The 16710-nt window shown below is 42.2% G+C and overlaps 1 long non-coding RNA gene across 1 annotated transcript in view; it reads right to left on the reverse strand.

Annotated features, from left to right (window-relative positions):
- Positions 1 to 8034: 8034 nt before the first annotated feature.
- Positions 8035 to 16710, reverse strand: part of LOC308479629 — a 40846-nt gene continuing 32170 nt past the window's right edge. The window contains exons 3-4 of the long non-coding RNA XR_013987764.1: positions 15134 to 15309; positions 8035 to 8876 (exon numbers count right to left, since the gene is read on the reverse strand). This is a non-coding gene — a long non-coding RNA (uncharacterized lncRNA). The remainder of the gene's footprint in view (positions 8877 to 15133; positions 15310 to 16710) is intronic.

The raw sequence follows: 16710 nt of genomic DNA on the forward strand, positions 1-16710 counted from the left end.
AGAACTTTTTTTAAAAGATGCAAACTTCTGTGAAAATGTAGAGAACTTAAGATTGGGAAAATGAGAAACAGAGAAAAACAGAAATTGAAAGATTGGCCAATTTCTGCTTGCGGTTAATGAGAAATCAAATCCACCTTGTAGCCATGCCAGAGCAGGAGAGGCAGGGTGGAGCATATGAGCCTAAGGTTCATGCCCTGAATATTAAACCATAGTTTAGCACTGTGTCCAAACCAGGCCACTGAGTACAATGGAATCAGCTTCGTCTTTTAAAAGAGACGTGGACTACACCTTCACTATTGATTGCCTTGGTTTTTGTTCCCATGAGCTTCCAATGCATTCGTTTATCTCTCACTACCAGTATTATAAGCAAAGCAAAACTCCATCTGAATGTGTTGGGTTATGCTGAAACCACTGAGCCTGCTAACCCTGTAACAACAAACAGAAATGCCTGCCTGAGATTTCCTGATCTGAGAGGTCTTACACCATTTTCTATCTCATCTCTGATGAGCACTGCTGAGTGATTGTGCCATTCCCAAACCCCTTTGCATATTATTTACATGGATTGCATATGCATATATCCACATGATATATAGGAAACAAAAACAGGAATATCCCAATAGAATATCACACCTCAAATTATATAGGAGGACAGGGAAGGGGGGCTTAGCAATTGACCAAAGCAATCCTGTCCTTCCCTTTGTTTCTCTGCCATCGAAAACCATCACTTACGACGTCTCGTTGCTTCTTCATGTTGTACATGAAGTGGCCCGACCAGCTTTCCAGCATACATTAGACTATTGTCTTCTGAAATGCTTCGCCGAAGCCAGCTCTGCACATCACATGGAATGCTTAAGCCGCGCTGGTCTTTGTTTGACATCCAGTTTGTCTGGCATCTGACATTAGCATTGCTAAGTATCAAATTGCTGAGCGCTTACCAATTTGGCTATTGTGCCACCACATCATTCATCCAAATCCACAGCCAAGAGAAGGAAAAGAGGGGGGCAGAGGGGAGAGAGAAGAACACAAAGCAATTTTGTAGTCAAGAAGATGAAAAACGCTATGGCATCCCAGGAAGAGTGTCAGGAGTCAGTGGTGTTAGAGTGCAGTCATCATTAGTAGAAGGTCCCTGTGTTCATCTTAGATAGCAGGCCTGCAGAAAGCTACCTAGTGCTGCTGCAAGTCTGGGTAAGTAATACTGAGCTAGATAGACCATTGGTCTGAAGAAGGTATGGCAGCTCTTTACAGAGGCTGCAATATCCTATCCACCTATGTAGTCTAGAGTTAGGCTGAAAGGTCAGTTATAGTCAATGGCATGATTGGCCAACCAGCCCTGCCTCACATTAAGACATACTTAGAATTAGCCAAATTGACAGGCATAATAAGACAAAAACCAAAAAGTGAAGTAAAAAAAGAATGGGAGTGCCTAAATAAATACCTCAAAAGTCAAGGTTTGAGGACAGAAATCTGGCTGAGTCTCGAATAACCTTGTGAAGTGAAAGGATAAGAAAGAGGGATTTATATCTAGATGTTAGGATAGAGAGGATCAGGAAAACAGGAAGACACAATGAGAGATAAAGGAGGTGCTGTGGGATTGATGGAAGTCAATGTTTTTTGTTGTTTTTTTAGTGTTTATATTATTAACTTGTAAGATATGGATTTGTTTTGTTGTTGTTGCTTTTTTAGTTTTTGAATGTTGGCTTTTGTGTGTTGTGTATTTTTATTTTTTGATATTTTTCATGTTGTGTGGAAAATACTAATAAAATTTATTTAATAATAAAAAAAGACAAGGCATCTTGTTGATGGCAAAACAATGTTGCAGTGTGTCTTCTCCCCATCGGCCATATATGGGCTACATGTGTGCTTCTGGTTCTGAGATTTCCAACACTGTAGTACACAACACATGCTAGGCTAGCTCACCCGTGTGGCATGGCCTCACAGACCCTCCAAGTGTCCCTATTCTCCAGGGACACTCTCAGATTTATAGAAGGTCTCCCGGTTTCTGATTTGATCCCGGGATATACTGCTTTTCCTTAGGACGTCCCTATTTTCATCCGAGAAATATTGGAGGATTGCAACCCCAGAGCCAAGGAGATAAGTAACTATACAACCTTTAGAAGACATCTGAAGGCAGCCCTGTATGGGGGACATTCTTTTAATGTTTATTATGTTTTTATATATAGTGGTACCTTGGGTTACAGACACTTCAGGTTACAGACACTTCAGGTTACAGACTTCACTAACCCAGAAATAGTACCTTGGATTAAGAACTTTGCTTCAGGATGAGAACAGAAATCACGTGGCGGCAGCAGTGGGAGGCCCCATTAGCTAAAGTGGTGCTTCAGGTTAAGAACGGACTTCCAGAACGAATTAAGTTCTTAACCTGAGGTACCGCTGTATGTTGGAAGCCACCCAGAGTGGCTGGGGCAACCCAGTCAGATGGACGGGGTATTATTATTATTATTATTATTATTATTATTATTATTAATAGAATAGGATGTCCCTATTTTCATTAGGGATATGTTGGAGAGTATGGCCTCATGGACACAACTATGTGGGGGAAGCCAAGTCTCAGATGGTGCACTTTGGGTAGCAGCTGGGAAATGCACTGCTGTGTTCCCAAACGCCCACATGATGGACTGGCACATTCATTTCTTCCCCTATATTGTTGCCAGTTTTAGAATACATTTTCAGAGCCCCTGGACAGCAGTTTCCTTCGTGCGGCACTGTCACGTAGTTGGGGTTTGTGTTGCAGTGGCACACCTCTGTTTTGGCCCTCTGTTAAATAAATTGGCAATTAACAATAAGCAGACCTTGCTGCCCCTCTCTTGGGAGGCTTTTGTAAACACTTAGGGCGCATTGCTTAAAATGGCAGCACCATTTCAAGAGAACTTAAAGAGCATTCAAACGACATGATGTGGTTTTCGTATGAAGAGAAACCAAGTCAGCTCCTCGATGCCAAATGTGAACAGCAGCCGTGAAACCCCTGCAGCCTCTGTAGTTGAATCAAGGTTTAGGGAAATATGTTTTGGGATTAATTTTGTTTTATTTTTAACCTGACTCTGAAATGCCAGAGCTTCAAGAATATCGATTTTATACTGTATACCATAAAAAGCTATCATTCAAGGCAGAATAAAGAGTAAAATCCATTCTGCGGAAAACTAATGCATACATAGAATCACTTCAACACATATTTTAAAGTACATTATGCAATACATTAAAAATAATGATTTTGAGACAAATTAAGCCATAACAGCCTCAAATCAGTTTGCCTACACAGTTAATATGTTGATTAATGTCCTGTTAGAACCAAGACACTCATTTTTATCTCATTATTCAACTCAGTGTTTTCCCAAAGCTATTGAATAAAAATGTAATTATTGCTCTAAATTATGTTATTATTAACTTTCGCATGGTGTTTCTTGATAAACAGCACCACAAATAGTAGAGCCTAGTGGCAGAGAGACAAGAATAAAAACCACATCAATAAACAGAGCCATTTAGAAATATGTATTGGAGGAGGATTCGGGCAAATAAAAAGTAGGCAGGGTTTTCAAGAATATACAAAGACAATATGGGACCAAGTTGCTTAAACACTGGGGTGATGGATCTTACTCTCTCTCTTTTTTTCAATTAAAGTGCAATTGCTGTGAAAAAAAATATGTAATGTTGTTCTCTTTTAAGCTGCACACTGGAACTAAGCATTATGGTTAACAGAGCGCCACCCCACACTCCTCCTCTCTCTCCTGTAAATTTGGCTTTGCAAAATGCAGGGATGTGGGAACATTTTGTGGAAATTCTTGAGCTCCACTACACTGGCTGCTGCTGGGGTGGTCATGCTGAGGATATAGGCAATGCAACCATTATGCTATGAGTCAGTTTTGCATTTCTAAATATAAGGGGGGTGGTAGAGGAAGTATGAGGCTAATGTACATGGTGTTAAGCTACAGGGCACTTGTAATGTGTAGCTGTGGCTTGGTTTTTTATGTTATATGGGGAAAGCCATTCATAACCTCATATTTTCAAAAGTGACCTTACCTAAGGTCCTTCATGCAAGTGCTCCTTTATGCTTTTCCTATACCAAAAGTCTCAAAGGGCCAGTTGTGGGTGACCTTTACCTAAAACAACAAACACGAGCCCCGGAAAAGCAGGTGTGGGATCTGGTCTGGGGGCCTAGATACTTCATGGAACTCCCGTCTCCCCCCCCCCCCCCAGCCTTGTCAGAGATATTATTATACAATTCATCGTAACAAAGCATCTATGAAGTCTTCAAAGATAACTGTATCAATATTCCACTTGAGTTTTATTCTAACTAAGCGAGCTCTTTTCAGAGTTATGATTTTGACATTGTTATGCAAAACTCTATTTTCATGCATTCATTCCCACAAGAATGGTGCCTGCTCCTAGTAATGTTATCTAATTCAGGACGAAAGAGTGCTGCTGAATTTGGCACTTGTGGTTTCTTTGGTTCTGTGATTAAGAATGATACATTTTAAAAATGGGCTTTTTAAAAAACGACACTACATTTGCAGCCGACAATTTGAGCTAGCCGAGTTGTTGTTCCCCCCCCCCCCACAGGGTATATGCTCTTGATGTTGGCTGTTTTCCACAACCAGTAAAGTCAGAGTTATTGAATTTAACTTGATTTGATCCCACTAATCAGTAACTTAAATTTCAACTGAAAAAGTCAATTCAAATGTTTAGTTACCACAACAACATAAGTAGCAATGGACACAGGCCTAGCCTATCATCCGCTCTTAATTCCTCTTGATTTCAGTGGGAGAGTTAAGCATATGTTTCATTTTCTTCCACTGAACAAACTTAAAAACAGTTACCTCTGGCTGGATCATTCCCAGTATGAATTAGTTAAAATAGTTGACAGAAGAAACCTCATAGATATGAGCTGTGGGTATATATAAACTGGGGTAACCATAAACCTTGTGTCATAGCTTCAGTCGCAAGCTATGGGTGGCAATGGCTCCTTGCTTAATAAAGGACAGTCCTCTGTTTGAAGGAGTCCCCGATTTGAAGGACTATCTGATCCAAGAAGAGAGAGCAGGAGGGGCCTTGAAGTTGCCCAGCAACAGTTCTAGGGTTGCCATATTTTGAAGAGCAAAAAAGAGGACACATTTGCCGACTTCTACTTCTAACTATGGATCGCTATCACGACTCTACCCTTGAAAAAGAGGATGTGTCCTGGAAAAAGAGGACACATGGCAACCCTATGGTAGCAGCACCTGGGCAGGCACAAAGGTCACCCTGTCATAGCTTTCCCCACTATGGTGAGATACTTGTATTCTTAATGGCTGGCATCCATCTCTCTCAAGAGACAATGGATTGCACCTCCAAGGGTGAAGTCAAACTGCTGTGTTAGCAGCACCAAAGTGACCTTGCTGGGGCGCAGGCCTGGGCAGTGTGTATGGAGGTCTTTAATATTCCTTAAAGATGTTCCAGTGTCCATTTCATAATTGTCACAAAGTGGCAAACTATTGTTGGCATCCATCTGTCTCTAGAGGTTGAAGTCAAATCACTACCTTAGCAGCACCAAAGTAACCTCCCCGGGTCACAAGCCTGGGGTGTGTGTACAGAGGTCCTAGCTGCCCAGATGACCTCTTGGCAACATTGATATGGTTCAAAGGAAAGCAGAGCAATACATTTGGCACCAGCTTGGCTGCAGGAGTACAGGGCACCATCCAACCATCTTAGAACTCCACTCTGGATTTGTTGTAGGGTTTACTAAAAGGTAAAGGTAAAAGGACCCCTGACCATTAGGTCCAGTCATGACTGACTCTGGGGTTGTGGCACTCATCTCGCTTTATTGGCTGAGGGAGCCGGCATACAGCTTCCAAGTCATGTGGCCAGCATGACTAAGCTGCTTCTGGCGAACCAGAGCAGTGCATGGAAACGGCGTTTACCTTCCCGCCAGAGTGGTACCTATTTATCTACTTGCACTTTGACGTGCTTTCAAACTGCTACGTTGGCAGGAGCAGGGACAGAGCAATGGGAGATCACCCCGTCACGGGGATTCAAACCGCCAACTTTCTGATTGGCAAGTCCTAGGCTCTGTGGTTTAACCCACAGCGCCACCCGCATCTACTACTTAGCCTTTTTTTCTCCCAAAGATGTTCTGCCAGGCAGTGGAGACTTAGGGTCAGAGTCTTCCTTCTCTTAGATGGGCTACCTCCCCAGGTTGACGAGTCCCATCCACCCCTCACTTCCTTCTACAACTTGGTCAGAAACTGTCTTCTTGACTGTTGGACCTACTATTGGTCTCATCCGCTCAATCCACCAGAGCCTGTCTCCGTATACAAGGGAAGTCCCTAACTCTTAGTTACATTATGATAATTAATTTTGCCTTTGAATCTGTATATATAAATTAGGATGTGCAAATTTAATGCAAATCAATATCCTCCGTTGCCCCATTATTGCAGTAGCCATTCATATAAGCATCGCCAAACCACAGTTAACAACAGATCAGCCTCTTTAAAAAAAAGAAAAGAATTTTTTATTTTATTTGAAAATATGTATTTAAGTCTAGATTTTCAAGATAGCTTACAAAAGAGAACCATAAAACAAATATAAAACAGATCAGAAACAACTGAAATAAAAGAAATTATCGCAGCAACAGTAAAAATACAAAAAGCAGTAGATATAAAATCAATAAGTGACTAACACTTATTCCAGACTGAAAGCATTCTTTATCATCAGTTTAGTCATGGTACAACACACCTGAGAGCAAAGTTTCAGCAGCAAGACAGCATTCTGTGTTCATCACACGTTTAAGAGAAATAGGTAAATTGTACACTTCTGATGTGGGAAGGAGATGGTCTTGTTGTTGTTTACCATTGTGTGTCTGCTTTCTGTGTGGAGCTGTAAGCAGGAGAAAGCATAACATTTTCTTTCTTTTTTTAAGAACAAGGTGCCTCATCCAAAATATATGCAAACAAGAGTCTATCTTTCATATGAATTTGGCAAGAACTTGCGCAGACTTTGCAAACCCAAGAAACCAAAGACCTTGCCAAGAGAATTAAATGCAAAGACAAGTGTTACTTGCTGAAATAAGGTGCCTATATCTAGTCCGTTTGTACTGCCAGGTATACCAAGGCATAGCAAGATAAATCTATCAAAATAGTTGGAAAAGGAATGTAGTTATTACTTAAACACATGGGCAATGCAGTAGGAGGAAAACTGCAGTTCTGTTAGTGAGTTTAGTTTCCTTTGGCAACCTCGATATATATTGCCAGGAATTGTCATGTACTTCAATTCCAGCCCCTCTTTATTCTAGTTAGTATCTCATCTTTTTCATGTTCCAGAAAGCTCAGCTCTTGTTTGTGTCAGTCCCCGGGTCATGCATGCAATGACAGAGACATTCTCTTTTTTCTTGGCAAAATTAGAAATGCTTATCCTGAAAATTTTCTAGAGTAGAAAAGGGCTTTATAGGAGTCTTTTCACTATTTCAGAAGCTCTTGGGAAGAGCTTTGGGGAAAGACGTCTGCTGCTTTGCTTAGTTTTATATATCTATATATCTATATATATTTATAGATAGATATAGATATAGATATTAAGGCTGCAATCCTATTCACCTTTACCTAGGAGTAAGACCTGCTGGGGACACGGGTGGCGCTGTGGGTTAAACCACAGAGCCCTAGGACTTCCCGATCAGAAGGTTGGCGGTTCAAATCCCTGCGACGGGGTGAGCTCCCATTGCTCGGTCCCTGCTGCTGCCAACCTAGCAGTTCGAAAGCACGTCAAAGTGCAAGTAGATAAATAGGTACCACTCCGGCGGGAAGGTAAACGGCGTTTCCATGCACTGCTCTGGTTCGCCAGAAGCGGCTTAGTCATGCTGGCCACATGACCCGGAAGCTGTACGCCGACTCCGTCGGTCAATAAAGCGAGATGAGCACCGCAACCCCAGAGTCAGTCACGACTGGACCTAATGGTCAGGGGTCCCTTTACCCTTTACCTTTTAAGACCTGCTGAACTCTGTCAGTCTTACTTTGGGGGAAATTATTAGTGTTACACTAACCCTTTGCAATCAACATCTTGAAAAGCTTGACAAAAAGCTTGGAGTAGACAATGCTCATGATGTTGCATTTGGCTAGATCTCTTAGCCTTTGCATCCAGAATCTTAGTCAGCTCCCCTTGCCCAGCCACACCCAACTCTTTCTACTCCATCACCAGGCAAGGCCTGCTCTGCTCTGCTCCCAGCAAACAATTTGGCAAGGGAGGAAAGGGAAAGAGCCAGTGTGGTATAGTGGCTAGGATGCTGGACTAGGACCTCCGAGACCAGGGTTCAAATCCCCACTCAGCCACAAAGCTCACTGGATAACCTTGGACCAGTCACTCATTCTCAGCCTGCCCTGCCCTGTGAGGATAAAATGAGGGGGGAGGAGAAGTTTGTACCCCACTTTGAGAGCCTTGGAGGAAAGGTGGGACATAAACAAATGAAAAGATCTATCACAGATCAAGTTGTGAACTGCCACGAGATTGTCAGATGAAGGATGGTATACAAATGAAATAAATAAATAAATAAATATTAGGGCTAGGAAGCATCTTTGGTGAAGTGGCTTTTGGGAATTCTCCCAGCTGCCTCCTTCTTTCATAACATCTGCTTAAGGGCAGGTCTTTTAGAAGGGCTGATCAGCTCAGCCGTTAGATGGGATCCAGAGGTCTTCCATTAAGGGATCAGTTCTGATTACGAACACAACATCTTCTTGGCACGCAACACCCCATAGTGTTGCAGTTTGGAATGTTGCCTTGAATGGAGTTGCATGGATTTCTTAGGCATCTATGGACTGGATCCAACGTTAGTCCTACTCAGTCTAGATTTGTTGAAAAGAATAGGCATGCCTAACGTAGGACTTAGGATCATGATTAACCTAGGACAGTGGGTATAACTTTGCTGGATGCAACTCAGTTGAATAGTGCCTGCAACATCACCGATGACCACCTACCCTCGTTTGCTGTCAGTCTTCAGCTTTTTCCTTGAGTTGGGCAGGTGCTGAAGTGAAACCGATGAAGGTTTCTCTAAGCAACCTTGCTATGGGTCAAGCTCAACTCCCATGCCTGCCTTCCCTATGCAAGCCAAGTAGGATACTGTACTTTATCTGGCCTTTTTTAAAAAAAGGAGTAGGGGCAATGCAGGACAGTGATCCCATTATTCTACCCTCTCTAATGGGTATTCCACTGGAGTCTTTGCATTTAGCCTTGCAGGCCTTTCCAGGAAAGCAAAAAAAAAAGTCGTAGTAGAGGAATTGTTTCAGCTGATCATCTGGATAACCCTAATAATACATGGCACAATTCCACAACCCAGATACTTTAGGAACCTTTCTAAAGCTGACGCTTAGGTGGGCACACTTTTTTTGTTAACAGTATCTAATGTATATGGATGGATGTGTGCAATGGCAAAACATTTAAAGCCCTAAGCCTGTGATCAAGATGAAAGGAAGTATATGTGAATGATGAATTAGTAAATATAATTACTGAGATACAATGGGACACAATGTAATTAAATAACACCAGAGAAAGTAGTAGTAACCCAGACACAGACGATAAGCATTGGATACGGAACTACTCTTGTGAATGGAGGCTTGTCTTTTATCTCCATAAAAGTAGGGAAGCAGGTACTGAGCTATGGAAGAGGAGGAGGAGGAGGAGGAGGAGGAGGTTGTGGTGGTGATGGTGTGAGGAATGCTTAGCTTGATTGAGAAAGGTTAATTACATGTGAAATAAGACTGGGATTCAGGCTGTGTTTGCTCTAGATTTTGTGTAATGTTATATCAACACTGGGATTCTCTGTTCATCTATTAGCAAAACCAACCCGTTTTGTTTGGTTTCATTTCAGTGTTGTTTTAATCCCACTGAACATTTATACTGTTATTTTAATTCTGCTAAACATGTGTGGATAGTAAAATACTTCTGGAATTAAACTACTAACGGGTATGGAAAGTGATCCAGTCCTCATAAAGATTTGATCTGTTAATTAGCCATACCAATTTTATGGATCATTGCCACCCACTTAAAACACATTGTTATATGTTCATAATCTTTGCATAATGAGCTTTTATGGAGTATAGAGGCCAACTTTAGTGCAATGTTCAACAAAGCCTTTTTCCCTCACCTAGTCAATCATAACTACATTCCATAGGGAAAATAAGCAGATAAGGATTATTAAAATATTTTCCCTGCCCTAAATATGGAAGAATTAGACCCTTTAAAAAATTATGGACACCTTTTCCATGTATGGTTTTAAATGCATATGCAGCCTGATCCTATGCTTATTTACTTGGAAGTAAGTCCCTCTGAGTTCAGTGGGAGTAAGCAGTGCATAACGTATTGTTATGCAATTGGGGGTGTCAGATACCTATATTTACTGGATCCAGTTAGTGTTAGAACTTAATCAAGGCTTGGGGTGTTAAACTGAAGGTTAGACACTGAAGCCCTGGATTCAGCAAGTGTTAAAATATAAGCCAGGCTAGCTTCCTGGTGAGATAATCACTTGCAGTGATGAACCATTATGAAAACAAAGGAAAAGTGATGGGTCATTAAGAAAGCAAGAAGAGGGTCTCTGTGCCAGACAGCAAATGGGCTGGGCCTCTCCTCCAGCTCTTAGATAGTTAGAAGGACAAAAGCCAGAGCTTAGAGTTCTGTGATGTGATGGGACCTAGAGGGAAAAAAGGTTGCACGATGGAAAGGGCACAGAGAGAGCCATGGCTGATTTCTTCTTGAAACTAAGTCTGTGGGCTATGGGAGAAGCAAGACCCTCTTGGCGTGCTAATGCTGTGAACCTCTCAATCATAGACTCAGGTTGTAGATGTGGGTAAATAAGCCATATATAATAAAGACACTACAGTCCCCACTGTGCCTTATTCCAAAACCCTGGAATCTTGTATGACATGTAGATTGGGGCAGCATGCAGTGGAATGCAAAGGTCTTTCTTTTCTCCATGCTCATTCTTAAGACCATGGTATTGTCAATGGTCTTCTCCTTTGCAAATCTTCCTATCCCCTATCATACCTGCTAAACCACTTCTCAATACAACTTGATGCTTGTGTATCAAAACCAAAGCAGCTACAAGAGGCAAGAAGGCTTCCTTCAAGATGCAAAAGTATTGTGCAAATGAGGAGAATGAAAACGAACACAAACTTTGGCAAAACAAAAGACCCAGCATATAGAAAGGGGTGCTCTAGAAGAATTTGAGGGATGCATTGTTGAAAGCACTGAGACTAACAACAAACGTCTTAGTCAGCCATAGTCTGGCTTACCATGTTGTGAGAACTAGATCATAATGCATTGTTGTGATCCTCCTAACAACCCTGTAAAATAGGTATTGTTATCTCTATATTGCAGGGCAGAGGGCCATGGGAGGGGTGGTGGATCCTGAGAGACAATTCAGACCACCTACTAAATTCATAGCAAAAGGAGGTATAAAAGAGGGGGAGACATCCTGATTTGTAGCACAGACTCTTAGACACTATGGTACACCAGCTCACAACTGAATAGAACAATAAACCACCATGTATTAAATATGGCTCTGCTGTCACATGGCAAAATTTAATGGGCAAAGTCATTGTAACTGAGAGTGAGTTTATGGGGTCTGGTTGCCATTTCCAGTGGATTTTCTCTATACTGTTCTCATCCAGGCACAAATTTGGACAGACAAACCATGCGATACAAGGGCTGGGTTTAGGCATCCTCAGAGTGACGGGAAGAAGAAGAAGAAGAAGAAGAAGAAGAAGAAGAAGAGTTTGGATTTGATATCCCGCCTTTCACTCCCTTTAAGGAGTCTCAAAGCGGCTAACATTCTCCTTTCCCTTCCTCCCCCACAACAAACACTCTGTGAGGTGAGTGGGGCTGAGAGACTTCAAAGAAGTGTGACTGGCCCAAGGTCACCCAGCAGCTGCATGTGGAGGAGCGGAGACTCAAACCCGGTTCCCCAGATTACGAGACTACCGCTCTTAACCACTACACCACACTGGCTCTCACAAAGAAGTCACAAGGAAGGAAAAACCACCATGCACCAATGATTGATTGATCATATGCTAGGGTTGCCATATTTCAAAAAGTAATGGCTGCCCTATCATATCCGAAATAAGACAAATACTCTATGTCCAACCCTTTTAGAACAGACTCAAGGATTGGTTGGACTGGAATGAAGTCAACAGTTAAATATGTGCATCCACAGTCCATTCCCTCCTGTCCAAGCAGCCATGTTTAGGAGGATCTTCATAGGATTCGGTGAAGCCATTTAGATTCCCTCCCACTGTCATCCCTGAGCAGAATGCTGAATATACTGCAGAATGCCCTATGAGTGCCTGCCAGGGGAAGCGTGTAGCCGGGGTTGGTGGCAGGGTGGCATGCAGGACAGATGGATTGCTCTGTTACCCATTCAAGGTGTTGGCTAAAGATGTTGTGTAAAAGGGTTCGTCCGAACCTATATTTATTATGCTTTCACTCACAAATGTGCTTCCGTAACTGTGGTTGGTGCTATCCTCATAGTATTATAAGAAAGAAAGTAAAATCCATTGTCTAGCTCCCATAATATAAGAAAGGAAAACCTAAATATGGGTCATTTGCAGGTCAGCCTCCACAATTTTGGTCACTATGTACAATAAGCAGAGAGGAGATAGCATCACATCCATTCTGTGCCTGTGGAGGAAAGTGCACTGGATGGATTGGGGGGGGGGGGTTGAACCAGCCCTAAATGAAAGGAGAAGGCAGTAACCACTATGGCCTAGAGAAAAACGTGTCCTCTGATCTCAAATGTGGTTGGCTCATGAGTATGGACAAACACCACCACACATGGAACTCCCAGAACCATTCTGTCTATCATCTCATCAACTTAAAACAGGGTTGGCTGATAAAACTCCCAGGCTGGCTGGGGAGACTGGAATTTGAGTCCAAGATCTTCTGGAGGGATGCAGTTACACCACCGCTGACTTACAATAACCTTTTGATAAAGATGTAGACTTTGACGCTTAAGACAAAAACCAGAATGTGGATGGTTGCATAGTTCTCTTGGCTTAGAAGGCAATCCACCCACCCACCGCTAAAGTCTAGAATAGGACTCTTTTGGGAATTTAGCACAATTCTATTACATACATATATCATCCAATCACAGTCCCAGAGTTTCAGTTCTATAGCTTTGTGACATGATACTGTATTAATAGCTACACTAATTAGTGAAAGGTTCACAGCCTCTTTCAGCAAAAGGATTATCAGGCCCTTATTAGAACGATCCAATCCTCTTGGGTCTGCAGAACTGAGCTGGCAATCTCACAAGAATTGATTTCCTTTCTTGAGACACAGGACTTCCTGCTTCCAGTCAGGCCGGAAATGCCAAAAGAACACCTTTGTATTTTAGAGCTTCTGCTTCTGGGCAATTTCAAGAAGCAAAAAGGCAAGGATGAAGGGGAAAGGGAAGTCAAGCCACATGAAGAGGTGGACTGGAAGGGAGAGCTACCCAAAAGGGGGCTTGAAGCAAACAGCGCTTTATACAGGGAACAACTCCATTCCTTGGTCAAACCCTCTGACTAGTACTAGTGTATGGTACATACAAATTCAAAATGAAATTAAACCAGAAAACCCATTTGCATGCCGATATGAAAACTTTGCTTCTCAATAGAATTGCTTTTGGGGAAACAAAGTTCAACTCAATTGCTGAGTTAAAAATACAGTGGTACCTCGGGTTAAGTACTTAATTCGTTCCAGAGGTCCGTTCTTAACCTGAAACTGTTCTTAACCTGAAGCACCACTTTAGCTAATGGGGCCTCCTGCTGCTGCCGCGCCGCCGGAGCACGATTTCTGTTCTCATCCTGAAGCAAAGTTCTTAACCCGAGGTAGTATTTCTGGGTTAGAGGAGTCTGTAACCTGAAGCGTATGTTACCTGAAGCGTATGTAACCCAAAGTACCACTGTACTGTATAAGCTATGGGTTGGAACAGAGAGCTCCGCCCTCCTCAGAACCACTAAGTTTCCCAGCATCCCATGAACTGGGACTGAGGGCCTAACTACATATTATGTAAATTGAATGGCTGGCAGCCGAGTTGGGTTTTTTTTTTTAAAAAAATTCCTAGGTCTATGTAGGAACTTCCAATGGGAAAGCAGTTTAACTCTTCCCTACCAAGCTGTGACTCTGATGGAAATATCCTCTCCTGGTAATGGTCAATGAAAGAAAAAAAATAATCTCCCATTGCTACCACTATGAAGTTTCTCTGCAATTGCTAATCGCAATACAGCAAGTGGCTTATATGGGATCACACCTAGGGAGGGAAGAGTTAAGTTCCCTATGTGTATAGGCTGTGGTCCCAATGAAACGTACACCCTTGAACCTAGAATTAAATTCCCAGACCAGTTGTAATACACTTATAAGCAGATGGGATGCAGATCACATCCAGAGCCTGATGAACACTGAGCACTCTGCAATTTGCCGCAGGTGGTTCCACTGCAGATTTCAGTGAAAGAAATGTGAAGGGAGCATCCCTAGTCAAACAAAAGGCAATTTGTCAGTTCCTGCCTCTCCCCATGGGCTCCTGTTGTTTTGTGCTCTCCTCAGATATGGCAGTCTGGTTTGTATAGACAGCAAAGGGGGGGAAGGGGTTCCCTGGAAGGAGGTGCTGAATCTGGTTTCTGTAAACTTTTTAAAATAGCTGTACTTTACAGTGCAGCTAGAGAATTCCCAGCCCAGTATAAGCTGAAACACTAATGTGTTTCACCGGCATCACCATGACATTTCTTCTGTTAAAAAAAAACAAAAACAAAAAAAATCTTAGGGGTACATTAATTCTGCTACACTCCCCGCTCCCTGATTATTACTTAATTAGGCACAAGAAGATTTTTTAAAAATATATAAAAAATTAAAGCATGAATCACCCAAGTCTGGTGTTATGCACTGACATCGACTAAGTTAACAATTCAAGGGTCAGTATTTGCAAAAGTAAGGACAAAGCTTACAAGCATTTGGATCCATCTAGCAACAATGTGCACCTTGGGATAATGGACTTAAAACAATTGCAATTAACAGGCTAAGACAAAGGATTAAAATTAAAAATGAATAGTGTGGCGCTTGCAGCTTGCTTGTAAAACAGCATTAAGCCAACTTAATCCATTTTAATTCCGGGGTTGGGGGGGGGACCTACCGGCACAAATGAAATAGATTTGGGAGGAGGGTGTCGAGTTCAGCTCCTGCGAAAGTGCGATACATTCACCTGTGACAATTCTTTCTGGAATGATAAAGTAAGGGAAGTCTCTTAAGAACTCTGAGTGACTCTCTGAGGTCCCCAGAGATCAGGTGTCAAAGTTGTCTATCAGATGCCTGAAAAGAAAAAAAGGAAGCATTACGCACTGCTATTGTGAGACAGTTGTCATTGACTGATCAGGCCTTTTAAGCAAGCTTTCACAGTCAATGAAACCACCTGAATAGATGAAAGCCAGACAGCTTCTGACAAACAAGAGACTGTGGAATATTCATTGTGCATCTGTGAGGGAAAGATTAATGTATTAGAAATTAAAATGGGACCAGAACGTATGATCTTGCTCTAACACTTGGCCAGACCTGTGTCACCCATTGCAAGTGCCTGAAGTCGACAGACAATTCTGCCAGGGTAACTGAGAATCATTAAGCATCCTGCTATTGTGCGTGGTGAATAATAAAACTTTCCCCCTATTCTTTGCCTGGAGCTGACAATGAATAATTCTGGAGCTATTTGCAATGTTAACAGCACCTATCTTGCCCATCCATTCCTTTACGATAAGGATGGAAATATGCATTTCAACAGTCTGTACAGATACTGATTCACAGGCATTTCAAAGGACACCTGTCACTCAAGTGAAGGACCTGTCAGTCTCCAATGTATGATGGTGCCAGGAATATGGCCAAAAAGATTATCTATACTTTATTTCCTTTCCCCCTAACTCAGATTATAACACTGTTACATTTGCCATAAACTGACAAGTGATTTACACTCACAACTGTAATGTGTTTAAAGCTAAAGGGGTGGGGAGGCAAGCTATTCTCTTAGCCTTATTCTTCCAGGGTTTACAAGGGTGTCAGATGTACTATCGCAAATGTGATCTAGACCATACAGAATGTCATTATGCCAGATATTAGAATCATTTAATCCACTGGCTAACTTAAAAGGTGACATCCGTAACACTTTTTCCTTTCACACCAGAGTCTCCAAACCTCTGGTTTCAAGAAATAATTCAGAAAGAGTACTTGTGAAGGGGTCCTTTATGAAACTTCAGTAATAATACATCTAGACCAACTGCTAACTATTAAATTGGCCTTCCCCAACCTGACCCCTCCAGATGTTTTTGGACTACAACTGCCATCAGCCCAGCCAGCACATGCTGGCTGCAGTTGAGGAGATTTGTGGCCCCAAATATCTGGAGGTCACGTAATTGCTGAAAGTTGTATTTACCTTGGGTTACAAACACCTCAGGTTACAAACACTTTGGGTTACAGACTCCGCTAACCCAGAAGTAGTACCTCGAGTTAAGAACTTTACCTCAGGATGAGAACAGAAATCATGAGGCAGCCTCAGGTTAAGAACGGTTTCAGGTTAAGAGTGGACCTCCACAACGAATTAAGTTCGTAACCAGAGGTACCACTGTAGTTTTGGAGACGGAAGGGGGTGCACGAGGAGATGAGATGAATTCCTTCCATCAGATACAAAGAAGTAAACCTGTCATTCTGATGAAAGATAGCTAGCAT

Source organism: Podarcis pityusensis (genome assembly GCF_964106645.2).
Source record: "Podarcis pityusensis genome assembly, chromosome: 1".
Taxonomy (NCBI): domain Eukaryota; kingdom Metazoa; phylum Chordata; class Lepidosauria; order Squamata; family Lacertidae; genus Podarcis; species Podarcis pityusensis.